The 25494-nt window shown below is 38.9% G+C and overlaps 1 protein-coding gene across 4 annotated transcripts in view; it reads left to right on the top strand.

The window, feature by feature from the left end:
* Positions 1-23776, top strand: part of LOC145997308 (uncharacterized) — a 67813-nt gene extending 44037 nt beyond the window's left edge. Inside the window, exons 1-2 of one of the 4 annotated variants that reach the window (XR_014442885.1) lie at positions 1560-1897; positions 23328-23776. The gene's annotated coding sequence lies outside the window, so the exon portion shown is untranslated. Of the gene's footprint in view, positions 1-1559; positions 1898-17888; positions 19535-23327 lie in introns of those variants that run through there. The other 3 variants (XR_014442887.1, XR_014442886.1, XM_083134210.1) reach the window with 3 other exon arrangements.
* The last annotated feature ends 1718 nt before the right edge of the window (positions 23777-25494 follow it).

The raw sequence follows: 25494 nt of genomic DNA, 5'->3' as shown, positions 1-25494 counted from the left end.
CTGCTTTTATTAGGTTAGGCATGTTAAGTTTTATGCTCTGAGAGGTTATACGATTTTTTTTTGTGTTGCCTCGCCCTTGTACTTAATACGAGTATACTTGTTATAATGTTATACCATTAAAGCTTAGCGTGTGGTGCCTCATGCACACAACTTTTCTCATCGTGTAATTTGCTTTATGCGTAAACATGTTAAGCCTCTATGTCATGGTTATAGCTCTTCCAGATCGCAAATTCATTTTGCACATGATAATTAAGAATAGTAAAATATCAATATTGGATATTTTTTTATAGTTGATGATTCGCCACATGTGAAAAGTATGGAATGCTCCGTGCGATTACAGTGCACTTTGGTGCAGTGTTGCAACGTGAAGGGAATTTTCCCTTTTTGTAGGGAAATTAAAACCGAATTTAATCCCAAAAGGTATTTCTACAAAAAAGTATGAACTTTTCAGAGGAATTTAGCGACATTAGATTCATTATTAGTACAGAATATATAGGTGGCCTTTGGCCACGTCTTGTACGCTCGCATGCGTGACTTTCGGCCACGTTGTGGGCGCAATCATGTTATAGATGGGGTTCTTCATAGATCTTAATGACTTTGAAAATGTCTGCATGTTGTATTGGATGATGGGGAACATATGTATAAGTTTGAAAAGTTTAGAAAGTAACTTTATATGTGTATGGGCTCTAATAAGGTACAAATATTCAAAATATTATTGTATATTTTCTTAATAATGAACTGAGTAAGTAATAACCGTTTCAAGATAAGTAGTTGGATGTTTTGCTTAAACGAATTGAAAAGCGACTAAATTGAAAATGTAATATTTACGTGCTTTTTTATTTTCATATTTTTGAACGCAATTCGATAATAACTGTTTTCCGCCATTCCCCTCAAATTCCTACCTTGCCTCTGTAATAAATTCTGATGCTCGTATTTTGAAATTCGAAAAGTCTAGCATAATTCCCTTACAGCAGTTTCCGGGGTGAAAATGAACTTTCCTTAAGTTCCCTAGCAACGTCCGTTTCCATTGACAACAACAGGCACGGCAAGATCTAAGGAATTGCATGTCATTATACCCCGTAAACATTTAGTTAAAACAAGAACGATGTAGATATTTACGCATTGAGTATAACAATAGTATATACGTAATTGTATCTGGGCTGTGATTAGCCTTACTGTGCATAAAGTGGACTTAAAACACCAACTCAATCAATTATTATGATTATTATTATATTTCTTATATGAAGGGAAGTCGTCGCCTTGTAATCAAGGAATCCCGGGTTCGATACGCGGTGGAGGCACATCGCACAGTTGTTTGCATCCCACTTTAAACTATAGGTCCAATCCCGATTTGCCTATTTCTGCAAAAAAGTGGACTTAAAGCAGAAATTCAATTCAATATGAAGGGAAATTTGTCCTTTGGAGAGGGAAATTATGTCCCTTGAAGAGGGAAATTTTTGTCCCTTAGAAGGGAAATTTTGTTCCTGGAAAGAGAAATTATTCCCTCAGAAGGTGGCAACACTGCTCTGGAGTTTGCAGCGAAGATACGTATAAATACGAGTAGCCACCACAGCAAGACAAGAGATCGATCAAGGTGTCAAGGCTGATCGATTGTTGCATCCGGTAAAACTCCTAAGGCCACACGAGCTCAACAAACAACTTGCTTTGTTCTGCCAGCGTCCGTGCAAGCTGCCAGCCATGATTTCAACCCGAGTCTTGGTGTTCACTCTTATCGTCTTGGTCCTGGATAGTGGAGTTCCTGTGGTTGAATCTATGCCGATGCGTACCACAACACGTTTTCCACCGGGCCGTTATAAACTAAGAGAGGTTCCACAGCCGCGTTGCCCTGGAGGTGAAAGACCAGATTCCTACGGGCGGTGCAGGAAAATATGATACGGTGAGCTTATTATTCTTATTTAAAAGGAGAAATATTGTTGTTCACAGAAAGGGAGTAGGATGTTTTTAGGAGTCGAGTGACTTGGAAAGGAATTTTCAATCCGGAGTAAAGGTAAAATCGGTCAATTTTGGGACGACGAGAGGATGAGAAAGGGAAAGTTATATATATATATATATATATATATATATATATATATATATATATATATATATATATATATATATATATATACATACATACACACACACACAAATAATATATATAAAGGGTGCTTCAGAATTGCTATTACACACTTTTGTACAGTACCAAAACGGTAAGTTTCCGAACATGGGTTCCTTATCAAAACTTGATCTACTAAGTCCCCTCTACAACCCCTAGAAGTGTGTAATAGGAATTCTGAATCACTATATACAGGGTGTTTCTAAAGGTCGTTTACAACGCTTGGGAGGTGATTCCTCACACGAAAACAAGCAAAAAGTCTAAGTTCCATTTTCACGACTGACGCTTCGTTTCCGAGATAGGAGCCTCGCAAAAGGTGACAAAGTGAACGTCACACCTGACTGGGACGAATACTATAACAGATAGAGAGGCGGTTCCAAGGGAATCATAAAGGAATCGTATGTGCTCAGTCCGGAAGTCACTATGAAAAGTTCACTGCACGCATGCGCAATGGAGTCCTCAAAGGAATTGGGGATTTCCAGCAAGAACAATACATGGAAAGGGTATGTAACGCAGCAAGAAGGACCGTGACAATGATAAATGCGTCCAAGACAACACATCCCGACCTCAAACATCAAAACATGAGCACCGAACACAAAATCCGAAAAGTTGAGCATGGTTGCATACCCCAGTTACACGCAAGGAATGAACGAATCATGTCATGTGGCATACGAGAGACACATTACTCCACCAAGAGGAGGGAAAGAAAAACACAATATCAGATGATTGCGACAACGTGTATTTTTACACGCGACAACTACGTAATATCCCCCCACAAACACAACAAACAACAAATGCTACAATGTCTTATGCACAGACAGTGCGTGTCACTGTACACCAACTGAAGATGTCACTTTAACCACACAAAGGGGGTGGGGAGCAATACCAAAAGTGTTCGCACGCGATCATTGTGACGTAAAAGAGACCAGTTTTGGAAGCGCTGCACAGGCAAGTCTGGCTCTCGTAGTCTACGTTTGACCTTCATGACTGCTGTTCCCGCGAGAGGAGCTCGAAGGGTTGGTTCTCTCCGGCAGTCGTTCCAGTCGTGTTGCAGGTGCTGGGATATGATCAGCAGTTGTCATACGCATTGAAGAGTACTAGTATGTTTTATTGAAATAAGTTGACGTGGTGGAGTGGGCAAGTCAAGTATCGCAACAATTGGTCTGTGGTGTTCGTACGGTGATACGGCCAATTTGTGCAGTGTGCCAGTGTTAAGCAAAAACAATACTTTGCAGTTCCAGCTCCCTATTACACAGATAGCTGCGTATACGACCCAGCAGCTAGCAGACATGAATCTCATGTATGGGGAGTCACGTGTTAATAGCCGTGAGGCAAGGCGTCTTTATGGAGAACGCTTTCCACATAAACGTTTACCGTCTCACACCTTCTTTCAGTTAGTGGACAGTCGACTGCGTGAAACAGGGTCAGTGTTACCACCGCGGCAAGAAGTCGGAAGACCCCGAAGTGTACGCACACATCAGTTTGCAGAAGATGTGTTAACAGCGGTCGCAGAACATCCTGGCACCAGTACGCGAGTGCTCGCTCGGGCACGAAACACGTCTCATGTGTATGTTTGGCGAGTGTTGTCAGAGGAAGGAATGCACCCTTTTAAACTGCAGAAAGTACAAGAACTGTTACCTCGTGACTTTCACCCTCGTATGGAGTTTTGCCAATGGTTGTTGCATCAGCTGGACACAAACCCTCACTTCGGGGCAAACGTATTGTGGACAGATGAAGACATTTTCACCAGGATGGATGTCTTCAATAGTAGAAACAGTCATGTATGGGACTTTGACAACCCACATGCACCTTTTGTGGCCCATCACCAGCACAGGTTTTCAGTAAATGTATACGACACACATGTCACATCAGCTGAGGACCTCGTTGCTCGCATCAAAATCGCCGCCGCGACGGAAGCAGATACACCTGGCTTGTTTGCTCGTACTCGACAATTCTTGATTCGTCGCTGTCATCTCTGCGTAGAAGTAAACGGCAGATATTTTGAAAACCGTCTGTGATTATTGCCCTCGGCAAATCTCAGTGAGAACACTCTTGGTATTGCTCCCCACCCCCTTTGTGTGGTTAAAGTGACATCTTCAGTTGGTGTACAGTGACACGGACTGTCTGTGCGTAAGATATTGTAGCATTTGTTGTTTGTTGTGTGTGTGGGGGGATATTACGTAGTTGTCGCGTGTAAAAATACACGTTGTCGCAATCATCTGATATTGTGTTTTTCTTTCCCTCCTCTTGGTGGAGTAATGTGTCTCTCGTATGCCACATGACATGATTCGTTCATTCCTTGCGTGTAACTGGGGTATGCAACCGTGCTCAACTTTTCGGATTTTGTGTTCGGTGCTCATGTTTTGATGTTTGAGGTCGGGATGTGTTGTCTTGGACGCATTTATCATTGTCACGGTCCTTCTTGCTGCGTTACATACCCTTTCCATGTATTGTTCTTGCTGGAAATCCCCAATTCCTTTGAGGACTCCATTGCGCATGCGTGCAGTGAACTTTTCATAGTGACTTCCGGACTGAGCACATACGATTCCTTTATGATTCCCTTGGAACCGCCTCTCTATCTGTTATAGTATTCGTCCCAGTCAGGTGTGACGTTCACTTTGTCACCTTTTGCGAGGCTCCTATCTCGGAAACGAAGCGTCAGTCGTAAAAATGGAACTTAAACTTTTTGCTTGTTTTCGTGTGAGGAATCACCCCCCAAGCGTTGTAAACGACCTTTAGAAACACCCTGTATATATATATATATATTTTGTGGAACGATTCAAGGGAGACTCTGTAAAAAAGGTAAAATCTCTCGCCAGACATCAGTGCTCGGTCAAGCGACAATTTACATACACAAGATAACATTCCACAAATAGCGGAAACACTTGACGTCAGTAGACACAGCATTCTTCGATACTACCGGGTTCAAGCCCGTCATCGGCTGGCAAATACGGAAGTGCTATCCAGCAGCTAGGAAGTATTTGCCAGCAGCTTAAAAGAGCTAAGCAACAGAATTCGAGGCTCAGTCAAGTCTCAGAAGTCAAAGAACCTCCAGAAGAATACCAGCTACCAGGCGAAGACCTCGACACCTTTCAGGTCTCAGCCTGGCTCGGGAAACTGAGACGAAGCTTTCGCCTAAGGCAACCGCAGTAGATTCGCGAGTTGAATATCTTTAATTCCACGGCCTGCAAGTTGTAGCCGTCGGTCAGACCATCGTCCCGGCGCCTTTTCTAGGGCCGATACTTCAAAGACCAGCGTGTGCCTCGTCGCCAAGCCACGGGCAAGAAGACCGTGGGCCGTCGAACTCAGGACTCCGTACATTGTCGCCTGACGTCCACACTCAACCGCTTGGCCGAGAGGTAAGATGTACGTCGTCTACATCCCTTGAAATCATTCCACTCCCTGCCAGAAGCCTGAATTATAACACCATTAAGTATTGTTTCCATGATATGAAAAACTCAATATGCTGACCAAGGCAGAACTTTATTTTATTATAAAACATAAACTTCTAGCAAGGTCTTCTTCAGACTCTGTACTAAGTACAAATGTAACAAGGTACAAAACAGGACGATATATATAAACAAAATTACTCCCCTCCAGACTATTAGAAAGTTGTTCTGGAACATTCTAGCAGTCCCTTGTCAACTGTACTTTCACCTGAAAATCTAAACATTTTCTTCCATATGGAATGTGGTTGGACTCTTTATCTCACGCTCATTTTCCTTCATTCTTCTTCCTTCTTCTCTCCTCTTTCTCTCTTGTCCTTTCCACTCTTTCTAACACCTTCTTCCATTCTTTGTTTATCTTCAGTCCCCCATTCCAGTTCATTGTGTCTTCTTCACCTTTCTTCTCTATTTCCTAGGCCTCCTTCCATTTTCTCACTAGTATTCTGTCCTACCTTCCTATCTGCTTAGCCTCACTCCACTCTATGTCATGTCCTGTTTCTCTCGTGTGTTTAAATATCGCATTTCTCTCTCTCTCTTAAGTCGTACATACTCCCTATGTTGTTTCAACCTGTCTTTCAGCCTCTTTTTCGTTTCTCCTATGTACACACTCTGACATTCTTTACATTTCACTTCGTAGATAATCCCTTCCTCTTCCTCTTCTTGGTTTTCCTTTTTCTTGTTTGCATTCTTCCCTATTCCTAAGATGCTTCTCCATCCCTTTCTGTAAGTTGCTAGAAGGTTAAAACGTTGTTTAGTTTATGTTTTTAATAAAATAAATTTCTGCTTTCGTCAGCATATTGAGTTTTTCATAAGGGTAAATATTACGGGTCCTCCCCGATGTCGGAATGGTAGAGTCGAAATCAATGTTTACAATAATCATTATAAAATGCAGCGATAGGCTATTTTTTTTAAAGAAAAGAAGCAAGTCACGCCGTGTGCTCAATAGAAATAATGAAAGTTAGTGAAAATTGTGCCCTTCTGTTCTTTTTCTTTCCACTCTTTTCACAGCACTTGATTCCACGTTTCCCAATTCCTTTTCTCTTATTTCCATTCCTTTCACAGTTTGTTCCATTCATCGTGTCCGCGTTTTTTTTTTTGTATTCCTTCCCTTCGATCCTCGGGCGTCGTCAGAAATTTTGTATGGGGAGGGGGCATGCCATTGAAAAAAATCATTAATAGAATTAACAAGAACAATAATTATTATTATTACCACAGTTGTAATTGTTATTTTCCAATGATGATTATTATAAGCTATTAAAAATAAACAAATTTTCTTCCACATTTTTTATCATCATCATTATATAAATTTGGAGACTTTGTTCCTCGATCCACCAGGTGTAAATATCCAGCACGACAGTTTTTCTATTTTTCATTATTTTCTTACATTTCATACGCTAAGTGTACTGAAATTCTAATTATTGAATTTTGATATTAACGTTTACACACCTCGTTTACAAGTAGAACCATTTATTATTTGGGTTAAAGGATAATTTGAAGATACGAATGAAACGTCACTCACAGCTTACCTTTAACATTACCAGAACAACCCAGAGTCAAGTTCTCTAGTCCCCAAAACAATGATAATGAGCTTGAGAGAAGCTCTGCATGTCTTGTAAACAAACATTCAAAGTACATCGGACAAACGTAACAATGATAAACATGAAAGTAACGCCATCTTGTTTCCAAAATCCCCAGAGCTACACTTCCATCCACTACAGGACCAAGAAGAAATGTTTTGTTTATGCTCGCTGCAGAAGTTAATGAATTTGCGCATTCGAACAGTGCCTCAACAACCCTGTCGCCAGTCATACCTTACTACCTCATCAACGTCCTTTCCAGTGGTTGTTCAGAGGGACAGAGACTAGATTCCAGGGGGCGATGCACACAAGTCTGTAATTGTAAGTTAGTGTTCTTTCGCAATATAAGTGGCAGCAGTTCCAGTTTCTAGTCTTGTGAACCAACACGGAATTGGGGAGCAATAGCTTGTTGATTACGAAACGACGGTAAGAGGTGAGTTTAACCATTGAAAAGAATTGCAAATCTACGCGCTAGTGTTGCAATATGCAGATAGGAAAAAATTGTCAGAAACTGAACACACGAAGTGTAGCACACGAATACGCATTTCCTGAGATGTTTTCTCCTTTATAAGCAATAAACCCATGTGCAGTTTATGGCTTGAGATAGAATGAATATACTAACAGGTAGCTACTTATTCTACATAACGTGCAATAAAAAGTATTTCCCGATGTTTTAAAGAAGCAAAAATATGTTTTCCTGTTTCAATGTTTCAATGTAAACACAAAATGTAATACAAGTAATAGACACCATACAATGTAATTTGATGAAGATTAGTAAATCACTCTACAAGTTTCTTAAGCGCAGTGTGTGGCTTCGTAACTTCAAGTTCCAACCGTTTGACAGTGCTAGTGGCTACTGCATCTCCTTTCCCACAGGGTGTGCTAAACGTTCTTGCCTAGAGATTGTTCTTGTTCCGGTGTTTAATATGTGCATATTGAAACAGTGTCTTTCCGTCCTTTACCTGGCTTCATATTCAAGCGATACATTCACTTTACCGCTAACACTTCATTGCGCACAAAAACGTGACATTTGTCACGGTATTCAGTGACATGTAAATCGCAGTTCAATATTTTTCATTATGTATAATTAACCATAATTTGAATAGTTCATATGTATCTGTTGTGAAAATGAAATCCGAGCAAGACAACGAGAGTTGGGGGACAGGTTCTCTGAGTCACGAACAGAATCGTCAACAAGGTTCATCCTTACGTTGCACCTGTACGAATATCGACCTTATGAAATATCTCCCGTTTCCCGTCGACGGATCTACATGAAATTTGGACAACCGAAGCGGTACGTCATGAATGATGTCTGGATTTAATTTAAAGGAGATCAAATGAGTATCCACGACGTAAGGGCGAATTGGTTTTTTATAGGCGATTCATAGTCCAACTCCGGATTCCTAAGACAGACCCGAGTGAGGTGAGGACTTAATCCGCTGCACCTACCTGAAGACACGCTCTTGACCGAGCTGAAAAACAATAGATCCAAGGTTCATGTACCCCGGTGGAACGAAAGCGACGCTCCTTTTAGAGTCTTCCCAACTGACATTTTTTAATCAGGTATAAAATTGCAAGACAGTTTGGCAGGATTTTTGTGGCGAGAGCACCTCCGCGCTAGACTCCCGTATACTTATTGTTTTCGTGGACTTAGTTTTTTTGCGAACCGTCAGCGAGTGACTGCCAGTGAGTTGATTTGCGTATGCTTGATTCCGTGAGATCATATGCAGTGAATTGTTTTGCGAAACAAGGACTATCAAGAACCATGGCAGGCTAAGATGATAAAAGGAGAGAGGGACGTCGGGTCCCCGAGTCCCGCAACGACGCTGCCACTACCAACTTCTTTATGAAATGGGCAGGCTTGCCAACTTTAAACAATATAATCCCGTAAGATATCTTAACAGCGTCCAAACACGTTAGATTAAAATGTTCTGAAAGATTAATGGCTGGATATTAGCTGTTATCCGTTTCTGATATAGATACTCTGAATACAAAGTTGAATTAACTTGATGAAACAACTTAGCAAACCACAATTTGTAACTAAACACATAAGTAAAAGAAAGTATTATTTTTATTTGTTTTGTCGTGACTCCAAACACTGTAACACACTTAATCCAACTGTATAGTCATGGACCGCTACGATTTTTCTAGTCTCGGTGCTTTTGACCTCGCAAGTATGATTTTCTGTGCTCGCTCAAACTCCACTTTTCTCCGCTAGAGGCGCTGAAATCCTGATCAGTGCAGAGTTCGATTCCGTGAGACTCCCGGCCCATAACCAAGGTTACGCTTCTAATGGTCCCCTGATATAACGTCAAAGTTAACACCACCGCACAAACGGCAGGAATGCCAATTATGCAATATCAAACAATTCATGTTGAGTTCGGGTTCTGGACGGTAACGCTATCCTTTCAATGCGGGCAAGGTACCTTTATAAGGTAGGCCATTCCCGAGGTTCCGAGATTTTCTCCCATGATTCTGTGCGCGCTATGACGTCATTAAGCGGACAGAATGGAACTTACTTCGTTATCGTATACGGAAGCTTGAGATAAATGGGTCAATTATTTACTTATACACACTTTTTCTTGAATGCCGGTAGAAGGAGAACAAATCAATTTGTTTGTGCTCTTGCCACGTGCAATAATAATAGAAGAAAATCGCCTGGAATAAAGTGATCATCGCTTCCCAAAAACTTGCTGTAGCAGGATTGATTCAATTTGTTCCTCCAAATTTCGGACTTACCCAGTGGAGCAACCACAGGGGAGGGCAGGGGCATTGTCTCCCAACCTTCGACGGAAGTCAATTCTAGGGGGGGGGGTCAAACATTGATGGCCAAAGGCACCTGCAGGGGGCACAGAGGAGAAATTGCCCCCTTCTATTTCAAATTTTATACAAATAAAAACACATTTCGTAAAATTTTCTTGCTCGCTTTGCTTGCAGTGCCAGCTTTTCTCAGTCTCGTCAAGTTCAGAGACGTAGCTAGGGGGCGTCGGGAGTCGGCCATGGGCGCCAAATAATCTATTTTTTTAAAAAAATGTGAAAGACAGAATGCCTTGGCGCCATGTGATATTATTTGTTCCTTATTAAATCAATATTGTTTTAAATTGCAAAAATTGGATCAAAAAATTTTCTTTCTCGCTTCGCTCGCAATATAATTGTTTTTTGTAATGTGATGTATTTAAATAATATGTTTTGTATATATGTAATGAAAAAACTTTGAATACGTACATAATTTAGTGTTAGCATCTTGCATATGTATTTTCTTATTTTATGTCGCTCCATGTTGCATATGTGTAAAACATATGAAAGTTATACATGTTATATGTACAAGAAAAATATCTTCGGCATGCATTTATCATTCATTTTCTGCCATTCAAAAATACAGTTTTTGTACTTGTTTTAAATTATTAGCTAATGTAAAATTTCTGGTGTTGAAAAAATATTTCAAATCGTTTGTAATATAATTAAGCCTTGTTTCCATATTAACGTTACGTGTTAAGTGTTTTTATCTTAATAAACTGCCTTGGTCAGCAACTTATTGGTTTCAAATCGTTTGTTCAAAATAAATGCTTTAGCACAGACATCTACCTCCCTTTTGCGTAATTTATGAGGATAATAACGTCTTTGATACTACTACTACTACCACTAGTAATAATAATGCCATTATTAATGTTATTATTATTACTATTATTATTATTGGTACGTTTATCCTGGTACTTTCTCCCTCCAGATAAAAATTTGTGGATGCGCCTCCGGCCTTATCTTCCACACTCGCCTTCCATATCATCACGTATGCAACTTTCAAAAACCTTTACACAATCGGAACTCAGTTTCTAAGTATTGCTTCATTGAATATCGAGTGCAAGATAAGATTTATTAGCTTTGAAGTTGAAACATCGTCCGCGAAAATAATACTTTGAACATCTCGTAGGTAGCGAACACTAATTAACAATTGCACTGTTACTTTACTTTATGTGCGTTTGTTGAGAAATTGTGCTGAAAATATAATGTACGACTTACAGGACAGGCGTTTCTCCCCTGCACATCCTTTCAATCTTCTCGTCAATCAATGAGAAGAAATGTCATGTAAATAATGACCAAAGAAGCTATTCAATCAGGCCCGTAGCCAGGAATTCTTTGTGTGGGGGGGGGGGGCGAAGTCAATCCTAGAGGGGGCAAATTTTTAATATATTGTGTCGCATTGGCACATATTATGGTAGGGTACACAGAGGCACTTGCCCCCCTCTCCCAAAAGCTATAAGTAACAGAAAAGGGATAGTATCTTGAAACTGCAACGAAAAAAAAAACTTCGAGCAACATCAAATAGCAATATTTCGATAATGAATGACCTTTCCAGGTTGCCAAAGAATATAAAGTTTAACATAACTTTAACATGCCTTCGTAAGTATTTCTCTTCTTATATATTATCAGCACACTATTCAAGAAAACAAAAACCCAATTTTGCCGGATCCTGTGGCTGAGTGGTTAGCACAAGGGTCCCGGGTTCGAATCCCGCTTAGCCATGGTTGTATGTGAATGTCCATTTATCGTTTTCATCATTTCATCACTCATTCCCATCTTCGTAAATTAGCTAAGAGGAACAAAACGCGAAGTAAAATAAAATAAATCAAATAAAAAACAAACAAAAAAACTAATTTTATGTAGTGTAAACTGAAAAAATTAAGGGGGGTCTCCAGCCCCCTGATCCCACCTTGGGTGCGCGCTATTAACAATAACAGGGTTATAGAACATTCTGTGTCTTGGCTCGAAAATTATTTATCTCAAATTATCATCACATTATTTAAGAAGCCATGAACCTAATTTTATGTAGCGTAATTTCCTGAATGGGGTGCTGGAGTCCCCTGATTCCCACCTTGCATACATGCTTGACTCGATAATTATTTCTCTCCTTAAATTATCGTCACGTTATTTTATTTCACACCACAAGAAACCAAAAACCTCATTTTAACTATTGTAAACCGCAAACTTTCGGAGGGTTCAAGCCCCCTAAGCTCCCCCTTGGATACGTGCCTGCTGCGATTGTCCCTTCATCAATTTAAACTAATCATCACTCATCCTGTTCGTCGCAATTAGCCAAAAGTGGAAGAAGACACTAAATAACAAAAACAAATTTATCCTCATCTTGGCGATCAACTGGAGAATCTGAAAAGTAGCGTAAAAATATTAAAGGGAAATTCCAGGACATTCAGTAAAAAGTCATATCAGAATATGCCCGGACAAGAACTTTCCTTAGAATTAGACATTTAAAATAAATGCAATAGGTTAGCTGGAAAGAAAAGCTGGCAGTGGATTACAGCCTACAGGGACAAGATATCACGCATATAATGTATGAAACATAAACTATGCATTGTTTCGGAATAAGTGTATTCTTCTATCGCGTATTTGATCTCTTGTTGTCAAATTAAATTAACAGCTTTGGTGTATAATATCAAAAGATGCATGAAAACACAGCGTTTCATGGGCCATCTGTTACATTCTACTCATAGCTTTCTTCCTCTCGTGTCCGCTTGGTGACGTCACAAGCTCTAGCCAATAACGTGCAAGTCGCGGAGTGGCCCCCTCTGCAATGCGGGAATGGGGATAAAATAGCTAGAAATATATCACCTTGCATTTTACCTGACATCTGTCGGCACTAGAAAAAACACAGCAAATAGCATTGTACCTGATACACCTGGTACCTGTAAACATCAATGATAACTCGTACGAACAGTAAAATATGTATATATTGGAATCAAAATATTTACATAACAAACACCTTATAGGTCCCCCTGACTCATTCTTTCATTCTCTCACTCATTCTTTCTCCTGGGACATTTCAACATGAAAGTACACATACAAAGCTCGTATTTCATCAACGTATTCTTCCTTTTTGTGTAAATTCAACTTGAATTAGGTGTTTAATCTTTCTGGTCCTGTGCTCATTATTATCAATATGCGCCAGCCCTCGGAAAAAAACAATTATCCGACAAAAATAGGTCGGCGTGGTTGAACCTTTCGTTCAAATGAACATCTGTGCCGCAAGCATGACATTTACCCAAATTTCTCGGACGGGGGTATTACAACAAGCCTCTCTCGTCCTTCGAAAACAATTACACCTCTACTTAGGCTCCAGCTGCCGGAATATTTCAATTAATCATCGGTGGGAGCAAAAATTACAATATCACTCTACAATAGAGCATACCACACTTGCACGACCTGAGCAATTTGACATACACATTCAAGAAATAAAAGATTAAACAGTCAACCATCGATATTGAATCGACTGGGCGGCTGATTACATTACAATGAAGCACACATTCAAAAGTTACAATGGAATTTAACGCAACAAAGGAGCTATATCATAAAATACTGACATTTAACAGATAAAAAAAATATAAACATGAAACGACCTATGATATAACAATTACTCAAAATACAAGACACGAAAGTTAGGTTCGGAATTCCTGAGAAACATTGAGAATCGCGAATCAATGTGATTTCGGCTTTTGTGGTAGGGCGTTGACAGAAAACAATATATTCGTACGTGGATGTGAATCGACAGAAGAATACTACACCAGACTCTACTACATCGTCGGGTCGTCCATCTTTCCTGGGTGTCAACCGCGACGAAGAGCGGTGGTGATGATATTTGGCACTTTCACTTTCCCTCGACGTCGCGTATCTCTCCTTCTCTCAAGCGTCGGCTGTGCGTTCTCAACTCGGGCGTTGGCTGGACGTTCTCTATTGTGGCGATCGCAACGGATGATGTTAGCGTCGGCTGGCTCGGCTTCTGAAGTTAAAGTGGCGATATACATGCCCAAAGTGAAATCGAGACTCCATTAGCCTCTCTGTAATTGTATTGTTTTTTTTATCAACAACATCTTCTAAGGCAGTATCACAGAATTTCTCTTAGCCTACTGTCTTAAAGTTGTTTACATGAATTAGTTACGGAAATACTTTTATTAATTGTTTTAGTATAATTTTCATTACAACGGTGATGCTACAGTCTGTATAGCAGACCCGTTGTAACAGGACATCCTTACCTCTTGGTAAAAATATCCTAGGACAAGTTTACCCTCCCCCCCACCCCCACACCCAGAGACAAGTTCGTTAGTACTTCAATATTTCGGTGTTATTTTATAAATGTGGTATTGTTTGTATTACGTACTTTGCGGTGTTATATTTCTCAAAATTGAAGACTAAAATTGGTAAACGCTGTAAGTGCCACAATAATCCAAACGCCGTTTTCCATGTTAAACTGTGAAATGTGCCATGCTCTTTAATGTGGTAAACGCGAAATGTGGCTGGTAGCCCTCTAAGTAGTTCAAATGGCGTGTAAAGAGGTCTTTAGTGTGCACGTTCTTACGGGCTGATGTGCGGAACGATGCGATTTCCCAACAATTTCGCTTTTGGCACTTACCACTTTTAGCCCTCAATTCACGTCTTTATTTTAGAATAGTTTTATACCAAACTAGCTGATTACCTGGTGTTGCTCGGGTATTTATTTATCCCAATCTTCTATTAGACAGGAAAATAATGAATTCTAACTATAGTGTAAAATGTAACTAATTTTTTTACAGGTATTTAATAATATATGTACAGTATACAAATCATAAAGTAAAATCTTTTACAAATTCACTAGGAACTTGATTATGAACAACATTTTCAGTTCCACCTCCAGGAGCAAGAATAAATAAATTGAACGGCATTGGGAGTGTCACCATTCATCTTAGCGACCCCGAAAGCTGTGGATTCCACACTAATATCGGTCGTTTTCGATTATTTTTACATGTCACCCCTTCCCACCCCCAGCTCTAGGGGTGCCAGGTGTGTCTTACCCCCACAGCAGTTATTTCCAGATTGTAAGTCATATGTGTACCAAGTTTGGTTGAAATTGCTCCAGGCGTTCGAGAGTTATGACGGAACAAACATACATATATACACACATACATCCAGTTTTATAGATAGATATACCTAATTGTGCTTTTAAATATAGTATTTAAATTTGTAAGTCACGTGGCCTACCTCCTGTCTCTAGTGGAAACGATTGTTGAGGAAGTTGTTTTCTATTTCTAGGAAACCGATGATACGGCTCCTATGTGACGGTAGATGCGCACTCGATCTCCGCCACAATTATGTTGCTTTGATCGGTGATGCCAAAGAACATTCCGATAGATAGTTGAAAATCGGGTGAAACATCAATTTACACGTGGTTGTCTGTAACTGTTGGTATTTTTCCATCTATAACACGCACCATAGTTTTTTTTTTTGCGGATAAAATTTTGGAATACTTGCGCGGTATAACAAGCGTATATATGTGGTACATTTAAAATTTTTTTTTAACCTACTAGAACATAAGGAAAGTTGAATTTTCGAGGTGTATTTTTCTGATTTTAAGCACAAAATTTGTTGAAATTTGCGAGAAAGGTCACAATTCGCATTTTATGCGAAATTCGCGTTATTTCGCGATTTTAAATGCGCGAAAAATATGTTTGGAACATGACAGTACACATACATAAACACATTTTTACAACAATTAACATTTGTCAGTTTAAATGCATTTGCGAAAATCAACGTCCCTAGTTATTAAGTGTTGTTGTGCTTAAAGCCAGTAAAAGTATCATAGGACAAGTTTACATCCTGTCCGAAAGCTCCTAATCACGTCACCAAAGTTCCCGGGTTCGAGTCTATTTCATCGGTTTTACATCTCTTATTCCTTTCGTCACGATTAGCCAAAAATCGAATTCAACCACACTAAATAGCAAAAATACAAAACTCAATCTCTCTATTTCTCTGCCTGTCTGTGTGTATATTCATAATTACGGCTTTCAAAACCCGTCCCGTACTTTTTCCTGGGCACGCCCCCTTTCCGGATATTCTCAGTTTGTAATTTTTAAACGCCCCTCGTATTTAGTACTTATTGCAGATAAGGCCCTATTTTTGAAAAAGCATACCGTTCCGGTATACTGTTTTCGAGAGGTCAGACACACGGCAACGGGGTATTTCGCAAGGAGCCAAAACTTAGGAAACACCGATGCCATGTCAACGGGCAAGGTCAATACTCCATGCCCGTGATTACAGTGCACTCTGAAGCAGTGTTGCTACATGAAGGTAAATTTCCCATTTCACAGGGAAATTCGGAGGGAATTTTGATAAAAAGGTACGAAAATTTCAGAGAAATTTGAAATTAGATTCATTATTATTACAGAATATGTGGCTTTTAATTTCGTATCCATCATTTCTTGCTGTTCCTTCTTATTTCTACTTGATTTGTTTTATTTTACCTCGCTTTTTGTGCCACGTTTGGCTAATTTGCGAAGGTGGGGATGAGTGATGATATGGTAAAATTGATGAATGGACACTCACAAACATGCAACGGCCAGGATTCGAACCCGGGAGCCCTGGCGTCGTAGCGCAATGTGCTAACCACTCCGCCACGGTAGCCGGCCTTATCTCTACTGTTGTGTATATTTGTGTGTAAATATGTATCGTCACATTTCCACATCTTCGGTTTATAGCAATGATAAGGATGAATGATGACCTTGTGAAACTAGTAATATAACAAAGAAAATTGTACACTCCTGTTCACAAAATGTGACACACTTTTTCGGGATTAACAGTTGAAGTATATGCCACTATATTTGAACAGAAGTGTACATTCATACCTGACAGGGGTAGTTAGAACCTGAGACACCTACTACTACTATTCGTACATATTATTATTATTATTATTATATTTCTTAATATTTCTTGTGAAGGGAAATTTTTCCTCCCTGTTAGCGTAGTGGTAACGTAACGCCTTCCAATCAAAGGGCCCCGGGTTCGACACCCGGTGGAGGCACATCCCGCCTTGTTTCGGATCTCACTTTGAACTGTATGTCCAGTCCAGATTAGACCATATGTTCATAAAGTGGGCTTAAAACAACAATGTAACATGAAGGGAAATTTTGGCCCATGGAGAGGGAAATTTTGTCCCTTGAAAGGGAAATTATTCCCTCAGATGTTTGCAACTCTGCTCTGAAGTTTGCAGTGGACATTAAGATACGAGTGGTCACAACAGCAAGACAAGAGATCGATCAGGGTGTCAAGACTGATCGATTGTTGCATCCGGTAATACTCCCAAGGTCACACGAGCTCAACAATCAACTTTCGGTGCGTGCTTCGTTCTGCCAGCGTGTGTGCAAGCTACGAGCCATGATTTCAACCCGAGTCCTAGTGTTCACTCTTGTCGTCTTGGTCCTTCATAGTGGAGCTCCTGTGGTTGAGTCCAGAGCGGTGCGTACCACAACACATCCTCCAGTGGCCCCTATGAACATAATAGTGGTTCCAGAGACGAGTTGTCCTCAAGGTCAAAGGCTTGATTCCAGAGGACGGTGCAGGACAATCTATAATTAGACGGTGAGCTTGTTATTATTATTTAAAAGGAGAAATACTGTTGTGTTCAGAAAGGGAGTGGGGTCTTTTGAGGAGTGACTTGGAAAGGAATTTTCGCCTTGTAATCAAGGTGTCCCGGGTTCGATACCCGCTGGAGGCACATGGCACAGTGGTTCGGATCCCACTTTAAACTGTAGGTCCAGTCCTGATTAGCCTTCCTGTGCATAAAGTGAACTTAAAACAACAAATCAATCAATCAATCTTTCTTCCTCTCTGTGGTTTTGAAACGAATGTGAGGGGTGTAGTAGAAGAAATATAATTATAGGAGGGTTGTATTCGCAAGGGGGGGGGCAAGGGGGACAGTTGCCCTCTCAAATATACTCATAGAAATTCAGAGTAAAGTGATTTTATCGCTGCTGTTTTCTTAAGAAAGATGATGACGCATTTTCAAGCCGATTGCATTGTTCTGGAGTGGTTGGTTGTGTCAGCGACAATGTGGGGCTGTTTAAACTCTTGTCCCTACTGAACGAAGACCAACATTGAACAATAGGATATTTCTCGAGCGACTGCAGAAATTCATTCTAATATTAGACCGATAGTGTTTCATGAGGCAACCAATATTTGTAAATCTAGTTGCATTCAATTCGCAAGCATATGTATACCTAGGTAGTGAAACTTTGAGTTTTTGATGGACTGTGAATTTAGTTTAGATTCGGCTCTCCTTTACGGTGTACATTTAGAGTTTAGCACACTTAGAATATTTTTTTAGGCGTAAGTATATAGTACATGTGATACCTGTGATGCAGAAATTGAATTCGTATTATTTACTAAATAATTATTTACTAAATTTACTAAATACTACGAGTTCAATTTCCACATCAGAGGTATCACATGTATATACTTACGCCTAAAAGTATTCTAAATATGCTAAACTCTAAATGTACACCCTTGTTTTGCAAAATCGCAAAATGGAATGTTTTCCCCCCGACTAATTTCGTCAAGGCTTTTGACCGCGTTTGCTGTAGTCTAAAACAATCCTACTTTTTTGTCCTTCATTGTTGAAACAGCTGTAAACAATTCACAGATTGTGGAGCCAAGAACCTTTCAGTTATTTCGTATTTGTGCTGACCTCAATGTGGCTAGCTCCACACTTGAGAGCTTGCATAAATGGCTCTTTAACTGCTATACATTGTGTAACACTTACGAGAGATTTCAGTATTTTTGCTAGTTAGTCCACCAGAATTTTCATTGATTACAATCATTGAATGTGGGAAAGGAAATAAACAAAAAACATTTTATTTTTGTTTCCCAACTTCATATGCCACTAACCTTCCATTGTAAACACCTTATGTATTAATTTTAGACCTTGGCGCCACCTATCCGCAATATTGAAAAAGTTTTGAATAACTTTATCCTGCGTTTCAAAGTAAATGATTAGTTTGAGGAGTAAAATATATGTAAAATATCTTTACATGGTATCTTTCGAATGCGGTGTCGTAACCAGAGTTCAAACTTGTTTACAACATCCCTATGAGTATCAATATATCTTTTTTCATCGTTAAGTCGTCATGACCTTCAAAACACCCGCCATTTTTTTTTCGAAGTGTTAAAAGTTCATGCGATAATTCACATCGCAAAATACACTTATCAGTCCAACGCGACCTCTATGGACCGTCTATAATATTGATCATGTTCTTTAAGAATGTCCATCACGTGATATTAATGGAAATTGCCAGAGCTTTCGATGGAAGATTGGCAATTTAAGGAGACTCCATCCAGAGGTTAGTAGCCATGAAGATTTGGAATTTCGTCCTAGCCATTCTCCTCGTCTGCACGTTGCTCTTCTGTGAGCTGTCGACAGTCGAGTGCGCTCCTAGGAGGAATCGAAGCGTCAAGTCGTTGAACACTGGAGCCGTAATAGTAGCTCCACTCAGAAGCAGAGGGAGTTCCAGTTGTTCGCCCGGCCAGAGAAAGGACAGCAAAGGACGGTGCAGGACCTTGTACTAGCTGCTGATTGGAGGCAGGTACTTCAGTGTTGCTTACTTTACATTTTTATTTTTAAAACTGTGTCGGCTATTTTACGTGGAAACCTCCCCGATAGAGTAGCGTTAACGTCGTCAACTTGTAATCAAGGGGACCCGAGTTCGATACCCGGTGGAGGCATATAGTGGACCACGACGATGAGGATAATGAAATGGATTGTAGAACATTGATACATCATGCGTTAACTAAGATTTGAACCTAGGACCTCTGGTTTCGTAGCGCGGTGTGCTGAATATGTCGCCACGAATACATCGAGGAGCCTCCGATGGCGTAGTGGTAACGAAAGGATCTCTGGTTCGATACTCGACGGAGGCATATTACAGTTCCGATTAGCCTATCTGTGTATAAAGTGGACCCAAAACAACCATTAACGAAGACTGCAGTGTTTCCAACGCTCAATTATAGTTACCAGTGTGCAATAAACCAATGCAGCACAAATATCCGAGAGACATTCATTGGATATCCACAATATGTATACCATCCATGGATGTCCATTAGATGTCCGGTTTCAGATATCTGTTTCTGAATATGCACTTCACCTTTTGTGATGTCTACAATATGTCTAACGTGAAATATTCGTTGCATGTCAACATACTATCTATAAGTCTACGGTACATATCTTTGTTATATCCATGGGATATTTTGGATATTTCAGACGGATAACCTTCCGTCTGAAGTTCGTTCATTCTCATAGAGTTAGGCAACACACATAACGCCATAAGATCTATCAAGATCTTGATGTGTTATTTATATTGCAGCTGTCTGTACATATTACATATCGTGTAATTCAAACTCTTATGTTATTTACATCCGGATTGTACACTGTATCATGGGCATCTTGGATGGCGTAGTGGTAACGTCGTCGCTTTGTAATCAAGAGGTTCGGTACCCGGTGGAGGCACACTTTAAACTGTAGGTCCAGTCCTGATTATCACATCTGTGCATAAAATGGACTTCAGCCCACTGTCGACCGGCGTGGAGGAGTGGTTAGCCCAGGGCTTTGAAGCGTTCGAGTCCCTTCCAGGGCATGGATGCTCTTTGTGAGTGTCGGTGCATCACTTTCTCATCGTCACGATTAGTCAAAACAGGCAGAAAAGCGACGTAAATAACAAAATCAAATCAAATATTCCTACAAATGAAGTGATGGGTGCATATAGCGCCAGTGCTGGCGTACCAGAATTTTAGCAGCAAGTACGTAATTAACTAATGCAGACGGAACTATAGGTTTCTCTGAGTAATGGGGTTGGTAGATTCATTCAATAAGTTGTGCAGGATTAGTATCTTACTAACTTTCGCCTTGGAGTTACAAGGACACCCTGTATCTGTTTTATATAAGATACTGCAATGTCAGTTCTAGCGACAATTTAGAAATTTGATAAGCGCTTTTTGTTCCCACTGATGAAAGTCTTAGAGAACCACAAGAATCTAAACATTGTTCAGAGTTTGGTAACTAATTAGTAATGACGCAGAAACCGTTATTGAATAACAGCTGAAGGGTCTTGCTCTTTTCCCAGCATCCTTTGCTAAAACAGAGAACAAATATAGTCTTTAGGAACATTTCCAGGAGGTCAGATGTTTTAGAAAGAGTATAATCTGTATCTGGCATGCATGATGACCTCTTGAGCTTTGTTCCACATCAACAAGAAACTGAATCGTACTTTGGTCTATCCGAAACCCTTGCTGGAATTGGATGTGACTAGTTATCAGTTGTATATTGCCAGAAGCAATTGACGAAGCAGTACAATGTTGTTATCTGAGCGGCTAGGCAACGGCGTCGTTATTGTGCATATGCATGTAAAACATACATAATTGCTTCACATTACAAATAATCGTCGTTCCCCTCTATTTCACAGACACTGGATTCATGGAGAAAAACATTCCTATTTACAATTGAATGTTACACTTTCGTAAAAATGTTAATAAACTATAGCCCATCCGGATTGACAACAAAGCTTGTCAAATTTATTGGAAACTGAATCTTTAAATTATATAAAGTCTTGTAGGAGATATTTCTCTCTCAATTATATTGGTGTTATCTAGGATTCGAACCTACGACCTCTCACGTGGGGACCAGCTTGTGTGTAACTGCCATATTGATGATATTTTTTTTTAAATACTAAAATGCATTGTTATTAACTTTTATAGTTCTGAATCAATAATAATCGAAAGTTATAACCATGTAAAAGATTTTTTTGTCTTGAAGTTGAGTTATGTGATCTCACATCAAAAAATTCATATATATGAATAATATTATGATGATTTTTACTATTAAGTTTTATACCAACGGCCTGATCACCCTATAGAAATGTCTGGTGACGTCATGCAAAGGCGGACCCCCTCTGGAGGACAATACTACGGACTGCCTTGAGTGGCTCTCTTCCAATATACCCTGTCCCAGCTACCCCTGGAGCAAGTTACCACGCTGCTGGTAACTGCAGTTACTGTTTAACTGTTTTATATATTATTTTAATAATAATAATAATTTTTCTTAGGGCCAAAAGGAATGTACTTTTTAAAATGGAGTGCAGAAACATCCCATTAGTTTTCCGTTACTCTATTTGAGACAATAACAACCAACAATAATATAAATAGTTGCGGAGCGGTGTTACACTGCCAATCTAATGTAAAACTGTTGTTGTTATTGGTGTTAACTTTCCTGCCAACAAAACCATGTCTGCCATGGTTCTTATTGTTTTAACTGTGTTTCTGTCACTGTGATCGCTTAGAACAGCATGTGTTAAGCCTGTGTAGGAAGACAAAACATATTGTAGCTATAGTTAAAGTGATTTAATCAATTATACCTTGAACTTATTGTAACTTTATTGCTTTGCTCTGGTTGCAAAACATTACTCAATTTATAATACCCCTAAGTATTCACCTCGTACTTGAATGCTACACTTATACATTGATTTCTATGAGCAAGAGATAACATTGCCAATGACCAACTTTGGTAATTGTTTGTAATAAGGTAAACAATATACTGACTTGTAATGTAGTCAAGATATCAGTAATATTGTTATCAGTGCAACAATTTGAAGAGACAAAACTGATATTGTTATTGCTGCATTAGTAACTGGCAGGCCTGGATTTAAGGAGACTTGGAGCCTCTGCAACGAGAACTAGACTGAGGAAAAATTGTTCTGAGAAGGATAAAACAATTTTAAACAATGAGATAATTGAAATATGGTAAAATATAGAAATTATACTGACATAACTTGACCTACAAGTTATAACTGAAATTGTGTATGTTTATGTGTTTAAGACGCAGCTTATGTTGTTTTCGAATCCCTATCATAATCTATATGAACGACTCTTTAAGGGTATTGGGTGAAAATAATGTGTGTGTGATTCTTATGATTTTTTAAAAATCATCTCCCCCTAGGCTACCCCTTCGCTAACCACCCCTCCAATTTTTGACAACACCCCATTATAGATTTGTTTTATCATTTTCGCCCTAAATTTACCTTTGCAGCCTTCTGTAAGTGTCATTACAACCTTAGAAGGGAAGCTCTATATAACCCACGTTACATCTAAGCAGGATTTGAAATGCATCAAAATTAAGGTAGATGTACTTGTGATGCTCCAAATGGCACAGTTTAACTTTTAATTTTTGGTTTCTTTGACATGATCGTTTCTGATCTTCTTAATTGATGCATTTTCAAGCAGACTTTGATGCATTATGTGTATTCTGATGCACTATTTTGGATTCTTGTATTCTCTGCTCCATTTCTTCCTGTATTTTCTTGTATTCACTGTATTTTGTCTTATCTTTAGAGAGACTATCCAGAGGGTGGAGACCTAGGAACTGGAGACTATTCTTGGAATTTCTAAAAGGAAATCTTCGAAGACAATAAGTGGGCTTCGAAGAAACTACTTCTAACATCTGCAAAGTTATTCCTTTCTTTTTACCCTGGTGTGTGTATATATAAATATATTCTTAATATTTTTTGCACTTAACTAGTACATAATTTAACAAAACTTCACAATGTCAAGCAATCCAAAACTCTACGTTTAAGTTGCATAAATATTAAAAAAATGTACAAATTAATTGTAACATGCAATACGAAAATATGAGTTGATTTCTAAATGTGATAGTTCTCTAAGAACTATGATGCATATTTACACTCTTCCTACGGGATTGGTATTCTTGTGCTCAAAACATGAAAAACAAATCTGTTACAATGTAAACTTCAAAGATTAACAATAAAATATTTACAACTTTACTGTGCATATACATTACTATTCTGCACCATGCTTCATATTATTTTACAGAAAATGGGTTGAGGTACATATTAACATTTGTAGCTACATTTTTAAGAGTCCTTGCATATATATGATTTTATTTAATAGTTTGTATAAACACCTTATAGTACAAAATCTTTAATTTTTTTATTCTTTTATTGAAAGATGCACACATTATTAACTTTTGTACATAATAAAGTTTTAAAGTTCAGTAGATATTAATATTGGTGGGTTGCGATATTCCTTTTTAGTAGATGCCTGGAATATTTAATCTGCAGCATATATCATTGAATAACAATTCTTAGTAATTGTGCATAATTTTGTTGAATTGTAGTTTAAACTATTAGCATACATATACTATCTTCCATTCACTTACCTATAAGGAAAGTACTTATCAGCGAAGCAGTTACTAATTCACATATAAAGAAAAAAACATTTGTTTCAATTAACAAAACACGTTTGTTTAAGCATTTTGGTAACTGAACAAAATATTTAGTAGGTTTTAATAATTTGGTAATTTTGACTAAATACAGGGTGTCAAGAGTCAGGAACCATAGTGTTATTCACGTCAGCTTATATTATCTATATGATATGCTCAATATGTTGACCCTCTTCAGCAAGGCAGATGTCCAGACGACGCTCCCAGTTCTTCAGGACTCTGAGGATTGTGGCAGGCGGAATTTGCGCGGCACATTCCGTTACCCTCTTTTGCAGATGCTGTAGGTCGCGAATCTGGGTGGAATAAACCGTTGCCTTCAGGTGACCCATAGGTAGTAAGTAATCCATTGGTGTGAGGTCAGGGAACTTCGCGGGCCACTCAACGAGTTCTGCCAATCTGCACTCAGGAGGATCGAGGAGAACACACATTAGTCCTATGGTTCCTGATTTTTTACTCACCCTGTATATTGGTAACTCCAAGCAAATTTGCACTGTTTCTAAAATAATTTGGCTCTGGTATACAATTATTTATTTGTTGCCCATTTAATCAAATGTATGTTATGAGAAACAATTTGTTTGGTTAACCAAACTTTTTTTTCTGTACGCATTGCTGCATTTCATTCATTTCCAAAGGGGGAAATTCCTCTAAAGTCTTTTGAAGCTTAAGTATATTATAAAAATTATGCAGAATTCGGAAAGCTATTTTTTAAAACTAACTTAGTGACAATTACAATTACTTGATATTGATTGATTTATTGATTTGCTTTATTTTACTTCGCTTTTTTGCCACATTTGGCTAATTTGCGAAGATGAGGATGAGTGATGTCTAGACCTCGGATTTTAGGTTTCTAACCTATATATTTTTTTACAGATATGTAATAAATAATAAGTTCTGTCTGTCAGCGTTTCGTTAAAAAAAACGCAACAACTGATGAAGTTTTATAGTGTTTAAAAAAACTATTTTGCTTGTTAGAACCTATTTTAGGTTTGTGAGCCTAAATCAAGCCTTTTTTAGGTTTTTATATATTTTTAAAGGTTTTTACAGGATTTTTATGTCACACAGAGGCATTTGCTTTGTTTGGTCATGAAAAAATTCAATGAGGAACGTGTTTGTAACCAACTCTGTGTCGATTTCCCTTCCTCCGAGTCCATGGTGACTTTTCAAAGCTCTAAACAAAGCAAAATGTGTGGTGCCACTGTTACCTGTACAATTCTTACAGTTTTTAAGCCGTTTTTGTCCATTGTAATATGCATATAAAAG

This window comes from Lepisma saccharinum, chromosome 13 (genome assembly GCF_977018435.1).
Source record: "Lepisma saccharinum chromosome 13, izLepSacc3.1, whole genome shotgun sequence".
NCBI lineage: Eukaryota > Metazoa > Arthropoda > Insecta > Zygentoma > Lepismatidae > Lepisma > Lepisma saccharinum.
Note: the sequence above shows the minus strand (reverse complement) of the source record. Positions and strands in the feature narration are given on the sequence as shown.